At 38.1% G+C, this 14,537-nt stretch overlaps 1 protein-coding gene across 2 annotated transcripts in view; it reads right to left on the bottom strand.

Annotated features, from left to right (window-relative positions):
- LOC121376526 (tripartite motif-containing protein 2-like) overlaps positions 1 to 14,274 on the bottom strand; it is a 104,426-nt gene extending 90,152 nt beyond the window's left edge. The window contains exons 1-2 of one of the 2 annotated variants that reach the window (XM_041504428.1): positions 14,215 to 14,274; positions 11,883 to 12,079 (exon numbers count right to left, since the gene is read on the bottom strand). The gene's annotated coding sequence lies outside the window, so the exon portion shown is untranslated. Of the gene's footprint in view, positions 1 to 11,882; positions 12,199 to 14,214 lie in introns of those variants that run through there. The other variant, XM_041504427.1, reaches the window with a different exon arrangement.
- Between the last annotated feature and the right edge of the window lie 263 nt (positions 14,275 to 14,537).

The raw sequence follows: 14,537 nt of genomic DNA on the forward strand, positions 1-14,537 counted from the left end.
TGAATGGATGGATGAATAGGTGGATAGATGGATGGATGGATGGATGGATAAATGAATAGGTGGGTGGATGAATGGATGGATGGATGGGTAGATAGATGGTTGGATGGAAAATAAAACAGATACTAGTCACGTAATTACATTGAAGTGCATAATGCTGACTCATTCAGTTACTTTAAGGATCATATGGAGGACACCTGGTGAAATTCACAGCTTGCTATATTTGTTAAGAACTCTTAAGCCCTAACTGTAGTGTATCTCAAATTTGTGTTTCAGATAGTAGACTTTTCAAGGACTACTAATATTTTAACACTACAAATTCCATAATGTACTGAGGACTTCTGAAATTGTCAAAAACGTAAATGACAATACAGGACATATTATAATTAATCCAAAAGCATAAAATAAAATAAGATTAAATCTATTTTCAGGGAATATTTTGTTGAGCTATTTAGTAATGCAACTACCATTGTAGTCTCCATGTTTAATGTGACCCACCAGAGGAAGGGAAGGAAACACTAACTGACACGCCAGCACATTGTTTAATAAGTGGCTATGAAGTGTCCGACATCGTAATTATGACACACAATCTAGAATGAACAAACAAAAACATACAACAATGCTACTGACAGATCCACTAGCATACTTCAAATAAGAACTGATCCCTATCGGGGATTGGGCTATTTCTTATTCCAGCCAATGATCCGCGACTGGTATATCAAAGGCTGTGATATGTGCTATCCTGTCTGTGGGATGATGCATATAAAAGATCCCTATCTACTAATGGAAAAATGTAGCAGGTTTCCTCTTTAAGAGTATGTGTTAAGATTACCAAATGTTTGATATCAAATAGCTGACAATTAATAAATAAATGTGCTCTAGTTGTGTCGTTAAACAGAACACAAATTAATTTTAACTTTCAAATAGCAGCTAGGAGTCTTTTATAAATAAATTTCTTACTCTGTATGCCCAATGTTCTAAAGTTTAATCCTTTCCATAAATCATTATTCCCATTGCTTCATCCCAGCCCTTATCAAACAAAATATGATACAATCTTCTTTTCATAAAAATAATTATACCTATATAACAAATATTAAATTAAAAACTCAAATAAAATATAACCTGAGTTTTAGCTTTTAAAAACAAACATCACAAAATTACTCAATATTCTTATTTTTACCTAATTACACCTTTCACAAAAATTGCAAAATTAGTGAAACGTTACATTAAAAGAAACTCATAAAATATTACCAAATGTGCACCTCATAAAAATAATAACACCTGTAAAAGAACCACAGACAATACTATTATTTTACATTATACAGATAAAATGTGTCCCCATTTTTCACCTCGTAAATCTAATACATCTATATCACAAAGTCTAAATAAAAATATTACTCTCAACAAAATATTACCCAAGCTTCACCTCACAAAAATATAATTATTGCACCTGTATCATAAATGTCTAATTAAAAATTACCTTGACATGTTGAAGTATTCCTTTAGTAAAAAAAACCCAAAACACTTGAAAGAGTATATCCACAAACAGCTGTGAAGATCACAATGCCAAGAACTTAAACGTGCCCAGCAAATATTTCAAATCTCTTTTTCTGCCAGCTCAGGTCTGGAATACGTCCAACAGATAAGATATATTCTCTATATTCTTATCAAGTCTTGTAGTGTTTATTTAAAATCTACATGGCCAGGTGGGTAGATTCTGATTGTAGTTTAGAATATATCGGACTAAAATAGACCATATTGATGAGATACATACACCTATGTAAAGTAATCTTATCTTTGTTAATATTGGCTACATATGGCCTTTTGTTCCCAACAGAGTGTCACAGAGGACGATAAATTGGTAAAAATCTATATATATGGTTACAAGTTAGTGTACACGTATCACTGTAGGTGCCAGCTATTCACACCCAAGAAAGGTAATTATTGTACCTGATTAATGTTCTCTTACCATTGTTAATTTAAAAATCAGTGGCTTATTGAAGATAAGGTCATTATTCCTTGGGGGTTGGATTATGTTAATTTTTATTCTTAATATTTTAGAGTTTTAAACAAATTTGCTCATGCTGATAGTAGAAAATCTGTAGGTGACATTTTATGATCACATAATGTTATATACAATATATTTTGTAATTTAATATCCATGTTAAATCTCATCTATTTTTTGTAATGTTAAAATTCCTGACATAAAACTTAATAGATCTTTATGATAAACACTACTGAAATAATTAAAAAACCCTGCTTTATTTAATGAATGAGCTAATTAACTGAATTAAAGGAATAATGTTAATTGATCTATAATATGACAAAAAGAAAGAAAAATAAGTATAGTACAACAAATCTATTGATCCATTGGTATAATCACATGGTTTTTGCCAGAAGGTAAAACGGGTATGGTGCCATACCGAAATATTTTTGCAGATTTTATTTTTTACTCTTATCATTACTGTATGATTTTCTTAACCCTAACCCCAAACTTAACCCATTTCTTTCTGGGGGAAGCCTGCATACACCCTGTTGACTGTGGTTGCATTCAATTCCATACCGCCATATCCAAAAATTTCTTTCTGGCAGAAATACTGAATCACAATGTTAATTATACAGTTATATGGTTTATTGGATTTTAATTGGATGGGATCACTAAAAACTTACTTAATCTTCAATAAAATGCAGTAAATGACCATTTATGGATGATGATAAAAACTATTTTATTTGTATAGATTGTAATTATAAGAACTGTTTTCTAACTGGGGTTAAAGGGACATTCCTGAGTTCGCTGCAATTTTTAAGATGTTATCGACTAACAGAGACTTTTTAACATTGTAATTACATATCAAATATATTTGTCTGCATAATATATTAGTGGCTTTATATTAAATGTGTTTCTGATCGTTCTAATATTTGTACTAGGTTAAATTTCATTTTATTTCCTAAAATATTTTTTTTTTGTACGTATGAAATTATTTGAAAACAAAATCCAGTTTGGGCTTCTTACAAATATTAAGATGACCAGAAACACATTGAATATATAGACACTGATATTCTAAACAAGAAAATATATTTAATATGTAAGTTTAATCGTAGAAATATTTTATTAGTGGGAAACATCTTACAATGCAGCAAACTCAGGAATGTCCCTTTAATTTATTAATGTATAACAGTTAAACATTTAGTATGAAATACTAGTATGTGATGTTATATTTTATACAATTTTAGACTGCTATACATCGACAAGTTCCCCCAAAATATGGTATGTGTTATCCTGTCTATGAAAGGTGATTTGATTGATGTATAACAGTAAACAGTTTTTAATATAAAATTATGTAGTGTTGTGAAGCAATTTTATACAATTTAAGACTGCTTTACTTTGAAATATGGTTCCCCTAAAATATGGTATTTTCTATCCTGTCAAGGAAAGTGTATATAAAATAATATACTCTTGCTGGTAATTCGTAAGAATAACTTATATGACAGCAGCATGTTTTTAATGACGGTGTCACAGTTAACATACATTAGACACACAGCAACTATAGTTCAAAACGTTACTGAGAGTTTGTTAAACAAATCTGTTTTCTTTCCTTTACAATATACTTGATCCCATTATTATTTCTTTTATTGTTGAACTGATTAAATATGGAATACATTGTGTCACTGAATGGAGATATGTCATAAATATGTATGTACTGTGTGAGTCATCCAAAAACAATCAATAGAGTTGCTTCCCATCCCACACAAAGATCAAACCAGTCCATACATATTTCATAAAGAAGAAACAGATTTGGGTGATAAGCATTTTGTCAGCATATTATTAACTTTCACATCAAGACACAGACAGACTGTTTCTTAATTTGCAGGGCAGAGTATTTCAAGCAAATCGTTGTTCTGTTTGCATATCAGTTACTCAAATTTAAATTCACACAAACTGTGAATAGGTTACATGGTGAATCACTGTGTTCTAAAATTAAAAGATGCAAACCATTTTGAAATATTTTGAGGACTGATTTAGACACCTGACAAATACCATATCATTTGAAAATAAACTTGTTTAAAATATATTTGTAATGTCAACATAGTGTAGCCGGATAGTGTTACATCATGATTGTGTTGCCTTTAGATTCATCACCAATAAATATAATTCATGTAATGGAACAGTCAGTTGCCTAAAATATCTATTAAAATGATTACATAATCAATATACATATTGGTATAAGATATTTAGTACTGAACAATACAATCAGTTACCTAGGTATAAATTATGCAAACAGACTGTTACAAATGTACTTAAGATTATGAAATATTGTTTTCATGATGACATTTTTAATGTGACACATGCACAAATTAATTTTTATTTGCTTCAAAAAGAGAAATTTGTTAGCTATAATTATCTTGGCTTTAAATGCAAAAATAGTTATGAATAAAATGACAGCTAATAATAATAATAATAAATAATCTTTCCCCAAGGTTTAAATGTGTTATAGAATTGATAGGACTTAGTGTGTTCATTAGTTAATTTCTCTTTGCCACCAATGTTCCACAACTGATAAGCAAAAGCTGTGGTATGTGTACATAATTACGCTATCTTATAAGTGTTCCTGTATCAAAAGTCTCTTGCTGTTTATCAGAAAATGGAGTCTAAAGGCCTGTTTCTGGTTTAGTGTTTTTTATGCCACATTTTCAAGCTGTAAAATGACCAGCAACTATGCAGTGTTTAGCACTCCCATCTGCTGTTTTCATGTTAGCAGTAAGCGCTAGCTGTTCACCAATAATGGAGCATCAAAAAGAAATGCTTTTTTTAATACAATGCTATAATGGAAACTTTTTCAATGTAACTCTAGTACAGCAATCTAAGTTTTTACAAAAAAAAAGTAAAGTTTGTTTTATTTAACAATGCCACTAGAGCACATTGATTTTTATCTTATCATCGGCTATTGGATGTCAAACATATGGTCATTCTGACACTGTTTTTAGAGGAAACCCACTGTCGCCACATAGGCTACTCTTTTATGACAGGCAGCAAAGGATCTTTTATTTGCACTTCCCACAGGCAGGATAGCACAAACCATGGCATTTGTTGAACCAGTTATGGATCACTGGTCACTGCAAGTGGTTTACACCTACCCGTTGAGCCTTGCGGAGCACTCACTCAGTGTTTGGAGTCGGTATCTGGATTAAAAATCCCATGCCTCAACTGGGATCCGAACCCAGTACATACCAGCCTGTAGACCGATGGCCTAACCACAAAGCTACCGAGGCCGGTCAAGTTTTTACCAATACAAAAGTGGAAACAGGCCTTATTAATGTGGCACCAACAGGCTTATTAAATAATTTTCTAGATAAAAAATCACAATCAAAATATGTAAGATATACAACAGACACTGACCACATAGTGTTACGGTGTTGATAGCATACCAATCCTTTACTTTCGGAAAAAAATGATTCAGAAGAAATGACAATAAATCATTAAATACACTCTCACACATACAAATATTTTGATTGATAATCAGTGTCAGCGAAATAAAATCTATTAAAATGATTACATAATCAATATACATATTGGTATAACATACAAGTTGTATTTAGCATTGATTTAGAACACTGAATATATATGCATATGTATAATACATGTACCAGAAACCAATAACTTGATGAACATATAGTTTATGAGTCAAACAAGAGTGGGCAAGTAATTATAGAGACAATAACTTTGAAATAATTTCACAATTAATAACAGTACTGTATTTATGATATGCATTTGGTCATCATTACAGATGCCTCTTAGCAAGACGTTACCATTGAACATTCTCTGAAATGGTCAGACTGACTGCACATCCAGTGAACACTAATAGGTATTGCAAGAAGTGCATGGATGACCACAAGAGACAAGCACCTGTCACAGTTGGAAAAACAAGGACTAGGATGTGGAGGTGGACAGCAAAAGAAGATGAGAGAGAAGACAAACTACCAGATTAGAGAAAAATGTCTGAGATGTTTAAATCTGATAACCATTTAGTATGGTGCATAGACATCCTCCCCCTCCCCAGCACATCAGCTCTTATGGATCTGGAGTACTGCACAATTTACTGCATTCATTCTGTCTTTTCACATCAGTTATACAGGTAACTTACTCAACGCTATATACACAATAGAAATGAATAAACTATATAAACATAAACACATATAAATTTTGTTTCTGTTATGTGATTTTTTGTTTTGTTCAAGTACAAAAGTAACACTTAATTAGTACAGTCACAATATATGCATCAGTTTCCGTAAATCTGTAAACAAAATGTACTAGGGTTAAAAACAAAGCAAAACACATATATAACTTATTCAATGGCATATGCAGCTATGATCTATCCCAGAGAACACCTTTTTTTCATGCTATGGAATTTACTACAACTTATTTATTTCTGAGCCAACCGGCCTCGGTGGCGTCGTGGCAGGCCATCGGTCTACAGGTTGGTAGGTACTGGGTTCGGATCCCAGTCGAGGCATGGAATTTTTAATCCAGATACTGACTCCAAACCCTGAGTGAGTGCTCCGCAAGGCTCATTGGGTAGGTGTAAACCACTTGCACCGACCAGTGATCCATAACTGGTTCAACAAAGGCCATGGTTTGTGCTATCCTGCCTGTGGGATGCGCAAATAAAAGATCCCTTGCTGCCTGTCGTAAAAAGAGTAGCCTATGTTGCGACAGCGGGTTTCCTCTAAAAAAATATGTGTGGTCCTTAACCATATGTCTGACGCCATATAACCGTAAATAAAATGTGTTGAGTGCATCGTTAAATAAAACACTTCTTTCTTTCTTATTTCTGAGCCAATTGATTTGTAAATTACACATAAAAATAGTATTTGTATGTTATTTTCAAACACTTTTAATTTCCGTCTTATGTCAAACCACACTGAACGTATTTACAAAAAAACATTTTCATAGAATGATGGGACGGACTATAGTATCAACCAAATTCCATATACATATAACAGTACATACAGTAAGTGTTCCATATATTGTATTGTTCATTTAACCATTTTGTTTGACTATTCCACAATATACAATTTAAATTACGAAACGAAAGAAAAACAACACTGTCCACAAACATCACACACCTCTATGTTTCTGTATTGGAGAAGGTGTAGGAGATGTGGTCACTGCCTAAAAAGACTATTTTTCTTCTCTAGACAGTGTTTACATGCTTGTTTTGTTTTTGCATCTTGTTAATTTTATTTTTATTATAATTTTGTTTTTATAACTGACATTAATTATTTAATTTTCAACGTTTACCATTCCAAAGTTTAATGTTAAACACATCCTACTATTTAAATGCTATTTTTGACTTTTGTTCACTGGTGGGTTGCTTCATTCAGCAAGTCAGTTGTACAGTGTTGGTAGATTCACTGTAATTACCGGTTTATTGGTATTTGTGAATATTTATTCATATTCATATTGCAGCTTTAGTAATTGTATTTACATCGACTAGTACACAGAAGGAAGGAAGGAATGTTTTATTTGACGATGCACTCAACTCATTTTAATTACAGCTATATGGCATTGGACATATGATTAAGGACCACACAGATAAAGAAAGAAGAAACCCACTGCCACCATGCAATGGGCTAACAGATAATGAAAGAAGAAACCCACTGCCGCCATGCAATGGGCTAACAGATAATGAAAGAGGAAACCCACTGCCACCATGCAATGGGCTAACAGATAATGAAAGAGGAAACCCACTGCCGCCATGCAATGGGCTAACAGATAATGAAAGAGGAAACCCACTGCCGCCATGCAATGGGCTAACAGATAATGAAAGAGGAAACCCACTGCCGCCATGCAATGGGCTAACAGATAATGAAAGAGGAAACCCACTGCCGCCATGCAATGGGCTAACAGATAATGACAGAAGAAACCCACTGCCGCCATGCAATGGGCTAACAGATAATGAAAGAAGAAACCCACTGCCGCCATGCAATGGGCTAACAGATAATGACAGAAGAAACCCACTGCCGCCATGCAATGGGCTAACATATAATGACAGAAGAAACCTGCTGCTGCCATGCAATGGGCTAACAGATAATGACAGAAGAAACCCACTGCTGCCATGCAATGGGCTAACAGATAATGAAAGAGGAAACCCACTGCCGCCATGCAATGGGCTAACAGATAATGGCAGAAGAAACCCACTGCCGCCATGCAATGGGCTAACAGATAATGAAAGAAGAAACCCACTGCCGCCATGCAATGGGCTAACAGATAATGACAGAAGAAACCCACTGCCGCCATGCAATGGGCTAACAGATAATGACAGAAGAAACCCGCTGCTGCCATGCAATGGGCTAACAGATAATGAAAGAAGAAACCCACTGCCGCCATGCAATGGGCTAACAGATAATGACAGAAAAAACCTGCTGCTGCCATGCAATGGGCTAACAGATAATGACAGAAAACCCCCACTGCCGCCATACAATGGGCTAACAGATAATGAAAGAAGAAACCTGCTGCCACCACGCAATGGGCTAACAGATAATGACAGAAGAAACCCACTGCCGCCATGCAATGGGCTAACAGATAATGAAAGAAGAAACCCACTGCCGCCATGCAATGGGCTAACAGATAAAGAAAGAAGAAACCCACTGCCGCCATGCAATGGGCTAACAGATAATGAAAGAAGAAACCCACTGCCACCATGCAATGGGCTAACAGATAATGACAGAAGAAACCCACTGCCGCCATGCAATGGGCTAACAGATAATGAAAGAAGAAACCCACTGCCGCCATGCAATGGGCTAACAGATAATGACAGAAAAAACCCACTGCCGCCATGCAATGGGCTAACAGATAATGAAAGAAGAAACCCACTGCCGCCATGCAATGGGCTAACAGATAATGAAAGAAGAAACCCACTGCCGCCATGCAATGGGCTAACAGATAATGACAGAAAAAACCTGCTGCTGCCATGCAATGGGCTAACAGATAATGACAGAAAACCCCCACTGCCCATGGGCTAACACCTGCAATGGGCTAACAGATAATGACAGAAGAAACCCACTGCCGCCATGCAATGGGCTAACAGATAATGAAAGAAGAAACCCACTGCCGCCATGCAATGGGCTAACAGATAATGAAAGAAGAAACCCACTGCCGCCATGCAATGGGCTAACAGATAATGAAAGAAGAAACCCACTGCCGCCATGCAATGGGCTAACAGATAATGAAAGAAGAAACCCACTGCCGCCATGCAATGGGCTAACAGATAATGAAAGAGGAAACCCACTGCCACCATGCAATGGGCTAACAGATAATGAAAGAGGAAACCCACTGCCGCCATGCAATGGGCTAACAGATAATGAAAGAAGAAACCTGCTGCCGCCATGCAATGGGCTAACAGATAATGAAAGAAAACCCACTGCCACCATGCAATGGGCTAACAGATAATAAAGAAAAAACCCACTGCCGCCCATGGCTAACAAAATGAAAGAAGCTACAATGGGCTGAAAGAAGAAACCCACTGCCGCTATGCAATCGAAATTAGCAACAAGAGATCTTTTATATGCAGCATTCCACAGACAGGATAGCACTTATCATAGCATTTGCTACACCTGCTGTGGAGCACTGGCTAGAATGAGAAATAGCACAGGTTACTGATGGGGATTATTCCACTAGGCTACATTCTACACAGACAGAAGCCATCAGGTGAACGCTTTACCACTGGGCTACATTCTACACAGATGGAAGCCAGCAGCTGAACGCTTTACCACTGGGCTACATTCTACACAGACGGAAGCCAGCAGGTGAACGCTTTACCACTGGGCTACATTCTACACAGATGGAAGCCAGCAGCTGAACGCTTTACCACTGGGCTACATTCTACACAGACGGAAGCCAGCAGGTGAACGCTTTACCACAGGGCTACATTCTACACAGACGGAAGCCAGCAGGTGAACGCTTTACCACTGGGCTACATTCTACACAGACGGAAGCCAGCAGGTGAACGCTTTACCACTGGGCTACATTCTACACAGACGGAAGCCAGCAGCTGAACGCTTTACCACTGGGCTACATTCTACACAGACAGAAGCCAGCAGGTGAACGCTTTACCACTGGGCTACATTCTACACAGACGGAAGCCAGCAGGTGAACGCTTTACCACTGGGCTACATTCTACACAGACGGAAGCCAGCAGGTGAACACTTTACCACTGGGCTACATTCTACACAGACGGAAGCCAGCAGGTGAACGCTTTACCACTGGGCTACATTCTACACAGACGGAAGCCAGCAGGTGAACGCTTTACCACTGGGCTACATTCTACACAGACGGAAGCCAGCAGGTGAACGCTTTACCACTGGGCTACATTCTACACAGACGGAAGCCAGCAGGTGAACGCTTTACCACTGGGCTACATTCTACACAGACGGAAGCCAGCAGCTGAACGCTTTACCACTGGGCTACATTCTACACAGACGGAAGCCAGCAGGTGAACACTTTACCACTGGTCTACATTCTACACAGACGGAAGCCAGCAGGTGAACGCTTTACCACTGGGCTACATTCTACACAGACGGAAGCCAGCAGGTGAACGCTTTACCACTGGGCTACATTCTACACAGACGGAAGCCAGCAGGTGAACGCTTTACCACTGGGCTACATTCTACACAGACGGAAGCCAGCAGGTGAACGCTTTACCACTGGGCTACATTCTACACAGACGGAAGCCAGCAGGTGAACGCTTTACCACTGGGCTACATTCTACACAGACGGAAGCCAGCAGGTGAACGCTTTACCACTGGGCTACATTCTACACAGACGGAAGCCAGCAGGTGAACGCTTTACCACTGGGCTACATTCTACACAGACGGAAGCCAGCAGCTGAACGCTTTACCACTGGGCTACATTCTACACAGACGGAAGCCAGCAGGTGAACGCTTTACCACTGGGCTACATTCTACACAGACGGAAGCCAGCAGGTGAACGCTTTACCACTGGGCTACATTCTACACAGACGGAAGCCAGCAGCTGAACGCTTTACCACTGGGCTACATTCTACACAGACGGAAGCCAGCAGGTGAACGCTTTACCACTGGGCTACATTCTACACAGACGGAAGCCAGCAGCTGAACGCTTTACCACTGGGCTACATTCTACACAGACGGAAGCCAGCAGGTGAACACTTTACCACTGGGCTACATTCTACACAGACGGAAGCCAGCAGCTGAACGCTTTACCACTGGGCTACATTCTACACAGACGGAAGCCAGCAGGTGAACGCTTTACCACTGGGCTACATTCTACACAGATGGAAGCATACATGTATTTAATGTGTTATTGAAATATTTAGCTTTAACTGCAAACAATAAATAGTGAAACCTGTCTAAATCGGGCCCTGAACAAACCAGAATCCTGTCAAAACCGGCTAAGTTTCATGGCTCCATATTTTCTCAATTCTAACATGTGACCTTCTAAACAGCAGATCCTGTCTAAATTGGATAAATATTAGGTCCCCAGTATGATCCAGTTTAGACAAGTTTTACTGTATAACTACTGCTCCTACATTCAACAGATACATATGCAACAGTATGCTACAAAAAACAAATCCTATGACACCATATGTAGACAATAGCCACTCTCAATAATATGCTGTAATTATATTCACTCTAACATGGATGGAAGCCTACATGTATTTATTTTTAATTTTTTTTACTGAAACATATTTAGCTCTAACTGCATAATATTAATACTCTTTCACTGAAAAAAAAGAAAAAGCTACTATTAACTACACACCCTATCACATTATATTCATATCAACAGCTATTATTTAATATTACTCTACAATCCTATTTACACAATACTCAGAACGAAGCTAGCCTACCTCATTTCATGACTACGCAGACACACGAGGGAGGCAGCCGATCATGATTAGGAATCCACGAATCCACAAATCCACGGACACTCACAGCAGCAGACGGCATGTGTGAACCTCTCTCCGGACACACACCTCAGCCCTCCCTGCTCCACAGTGAGTCAGCCAGCGGTAGCTGAATCCTCAAAGTGCTGATCAATTTATCTCTGAAAAATGGCAGACAGATTCTTCTCAATTGGATATGTTAATAATAACATCGTATCACTAATTGTTTCTCATTATACCTCGTGTTGTCAAGTCCTTTGGGCCGTTTTATTTGCAGAACGGAGAGAAAAATCAATATACTCGTGCGTATTCACAGTGGAATTTGATATTAAATTCCACCTCGTAAAATAACCACCCATCTATATAGGACACTTGTTTCATTCTGTATAAATGCATATAGTGGTTGTCTGCTTTTAAACAGCTATGTCTGTAGGTCCTATGCATGGTCTAATTATATTGGCTGCACTGTACATGCACTTAATGTAAATATAAAAACAGTGAGCATGTAAGCTAGTTTTACCAGCGATGGAATATGGAATCTAACAGGTTATTGAAAATGTCAGTATCGTTATTGATGATCGACCACACAGGATCTATACTGCCACAGGGTCAGATCTAAAGTAAATAACGTGATACTAATATTCAACATTAATAGGAAGTGTGACTTAACTCAGTGGTATATGGAGCATCCACTTGAGACGCAATAGGTCACAAGATCAATACTCCTCAGCAGACCCTTTTCTAATCGCACCCAGTGTTCAATAATGGTATAGGTTGTTGTATTCATTATCTGTCTGAGAAACGGGATGTATAGAGTGGTCGAAACACTGTCAGCCTGACCAGTTTTTGCTGGTCAATGTAACCACAGGCCAGTGAGATTTATCTGCCTGTCATCCTGTCAGACCAGCAATTATTTTGTGTTTCTATTCACATATTACTTTTAGTCAGGCAAGGGTGGGATGTAGCCTAGTGGTAAAAGGCTCTCACTTGATGCACAGTCAATCAGGGATCGATCCCTGTTAGTGGGCCCATCAATTGGGTTGTTTCTCATTCCTGCCAGTGCACCACAATTGGTATATCAAAGGCCATGGTATGTGTTATCCTGTCTGTGGGATGGTGCATATAAAAGATCCCTTGCTACTAATGAGAAAATATAGCGGGTTTCCTCTCTAAGACTATATGTCAAAATTACTAAATGTTTGACATCCAATAGCCAATGAATAAATCAATGTACTCTAGTGGTGTTGCTAAACAAAACAAACTTTAACTTTTTTTTCAGTCAGTCATGTCTGGTCTGGCAAGTTTTGATTTGGGCCAGCAGAATTTGTAGTTTTCCAAACAGTTCGGTGGACCCCTGGTATATATTTTAATTTTGAGGACTGCCCTGCAGTGTGATGGTTTGCTAAACAGCTCGGTGGACCCCTGGTATATATTTTAATTTTGAGGACTTCCCTGCAGTGTGATGGTTTGCTGAACAGCTCGGTGGACCCCTGGTATATATTTTAATTTTGAGGACTTCCCTGCAGTGTGATGGTTTGCTGAACAGCTCGGTGGACCCCTGGTATATATTTTAATTTTGAGGACTTCCCTGCAGTGTGATGGTTTGCTGAACAGCTCGGTGGACCCCTGGTATATATTTTAATTTTGAGGACTTCCCTGCAGTGTGATGGTTTGCTGAACAGCTCGGTGGACCCCTGGTATATATTTTAATTTTGAGGACTTCCCTGCAGTGTGATGGTTTGCTAAACAGCTCGGTGGACCCCTGGTATATATTTTAATTTTGAGGACTGCCCTGCAGTGTGATGGTTTACTAAACAGCTCGGTGGACCCCTGGTATATATTTTAATTTTGAGGACTTCCCTGCAGTGGACCTGCTGAATTTTCTTGTGTCCTATTTACTACCACATGACTAACAAATGAGTTAGAAATTTGTTTTGTTTAATGACATCACTAAAGCACAATGATTTCTTAATCACATAGTTTTAGAGAGGAAACCCTCTATTAGTAGCAAGGGATCTTTTATATGCACCATCCCATAGCCTTTAATATGCCAGTTGTGGAGCACTGGCAGGAATAAGAAATAGTCCGATGGATCCACCGATGGGGATCGATCCCAGACCAACTGCGCTTTACCACTGGCCTATGCCTCACTCCTTGAGACGTAGTATGTCACAAGATCAATACTCCTTAGCAGACCCGGTTCTAAATGCTCCCAGTGTGCAATACTGGTAAAGGATGTTGTATTCATTATTTCTCTGAGAAGTTGGATGTATATAATTAAATTATGAGGACTCACCTGCAGTGTAATGGTTTGCTGAACAGCTCGGCTAATCTGATGAATTTCCTCATGTCCCATCTGCTACCACATGACTGTAACAAAAAAACTTAAAAGTTTGTTTTCTTTAACAACACAACAAAAAGCACAATGATCTATTAATCATTGACACTTGGATGTCAAAGATTTGATAATCCTGATATATAGTCTTAGAGAAGAAACCCACTATATTTTTCCACAACAGCAAGGGATCTTTTATATGTACTTTTCCACAGACAGAACAGCACATGCCATGGCCTTTGATATACCAATCATGGAGCACTGGTTGGAATGGGAAAAACACC

The sequence above is a fragment of the Gigantopelta aegis genome, chromosome 6, assembly GCF_016097555.1.
Source record: "Gigantopelta aegis isolate Gae_Host chromosome 6, Gae_host_genome, whole genome shotgun sequence".
In the NCBI taxonomy this organism is placed as follows: Eukaryota; Metazoa; Mollusca; class Gastropoda; order Neomphalida; family Peltospiridae; genus Gigantopelta; species Gigantopelta aegis.